Below are 1,726 nucleotides of genomic sequence, written 5' to 3'. Positions count from 1 at the left end.
GGGTTGGGGGAACGACAAAAGGAAAAAATATGGGAGTGGGTGTTTGAAGGTTGTGTTTTAAATTAAAGGAGAGAAAAAGTGATTTTAAAGTGTTCTTTAAAATAATGGATTACTGGTTTCATGTATTGAAGGTCTATAATATTATGTTGTTGTATATTTCAGATCTGTTTACTAAAATTGTCTTGAGTCTGGAATTCCCGACGAGAAACAATGATTAATGATGAGTCACAAAAAAATACCTCCTCACCTTTGATGCAACCTGTTCTAGTATTGTTGCAGTGACAAATATCCATTGTTGTTTGATGCTCTTGCAGTGAATATTTTCTCTGCGCGGCAAGTCAAACAGATTAGAGTATAGATGATTTCACAGCTGTGGGTCTCGTAAGTATCCCAAGGACATTTAAACTAAAAGTAGCGGGAATGCTAGAGCATTGTTATCTGTTTTCTTTTCAGTAATAACGGTGCACTAAAAAAAAACCTACAGCGAAACATCGTTGGGGTAGTTGAAATTCATTTTCCCTTTGATCTAAAGTAAACTGTCCCAGTGGGCTCCCATCAACGTTCTGCTGACGACGGACTTGAGTTGACATTTTTGCGAGCAATCACAATAATTAACTTTGACCACAGAAAGAGACTCTCCGAAAAGTTCAAGTTGTCGAACTTACACTGTAGTTTTCCGTAAAAAGAAAAATTGCTTCATCACGATTCTTTCCTTTGATCTCGCGAAGTGAGTGTTATTAATATTATGTTGTGTCTTTTGGCTCAGCGTCTGTTTCCATAATTAAACGGCGTATTTTTAACTCAGCTAATATGTATAATTCCTAAAAGCTAAACAACTATTTAGTCAAACAGCCAAAGTTGCATTTCAAGGACCCTAAAATATTCTATATTTTTATTCACAAAATGTTCGCCTTGCCCTGCAGAGCACAACTTACCCGAGTAATGAACCCATCCTGAGTTAGCACATAATATGAAGAATGTGCATCAAATGTTTTTACAATACTATTAGGTTAAGTAAGTACTGTAAGTACTGTAAGTACATAACCACTTACAAGGCTGTGAGTGTGAGGCTGGAGTGCTGTTGAAGTGTTTACACTTAGTTTAGTGACTGCGAAGACCTTTAGCTAGGCAGACGCTATGTGTTTATGTGTTTGTGTCTGTGTGTCTGTGTGTGTATTTGTGTTTGTGTGTGGGTATGTATGCGCGTGTGTGGGTATGTGTGTGTGTGTATTTGTGTTTGTGTGTGGGTATGTATGCGCGTGTGTGGGGGGGGGGGGTATGTATGTGCGTGGATGCGTGCTTGCCCTTTTAGTACTTTTACCATTCTGAAAAGTTATTGGTGTCTTATGTCGCATGTATCAAATCGTTCATCGTTTCAGTCATGTATAGTTCCAGGTGATGTATTGTGGAGGTTAGCATTAGGCACGCCGTTCTACTTCCCCATTCAAAAAACCTGTCCCTGAAAAAGAAAAAGCTTCAATTCGCCGCCATTTGCCTACTGGGCTCAAACTATCAAGTTAAGGTCAGAAATAAACATGCTGAGGAATCTATCTCCAGACAATGGCCATAATAGTATGTGGTGTGTTTAAGTGTATTCTCTACGATACACAGGTGCTTCTGTCTCTCTCTCTCTCTCTCTCTCTCTCTCTCTCTCTCTCTCTCTCTCTCTCTCTCTCTTTCTCTCTCTCTTTCTCTCTCTCTCTACCTCCCCCAATAAAAAAAACAC

General features: G+C 39.2%; 1 protein-coding gene across 1 annotated transcript in view; it reads left to right on the top strand.

Moving 5' to 3' along the window:
* Positions 1-1,726, top strand: part of LOC101849644 (acetylcholinesterase-like) — a 110,365-nt gene that overhangs the window by 54,535 nt on the left and 54,104 nt on the right. The window lies entirely within an intron of this gene.

This window comes from Aplysia californica, unplaced genomic scaffold (assembly GCF_000002075.1).
Source record: "Aplysia californica isolate F4 #8 unplaced genomic scaffold, AplCal3.0 scaffold00640, whole genome shotgun sequence".
Classification (NCBI taxonomy): Eukaryota; Metazoa; Mollusca; class Gastropoda; order Aplysiida; family Aplysiidae; genus Aplysia; species Aplysia californica.
This window is presented reverse-complemented; position numbering and strand designations above follow the sequence as displayed.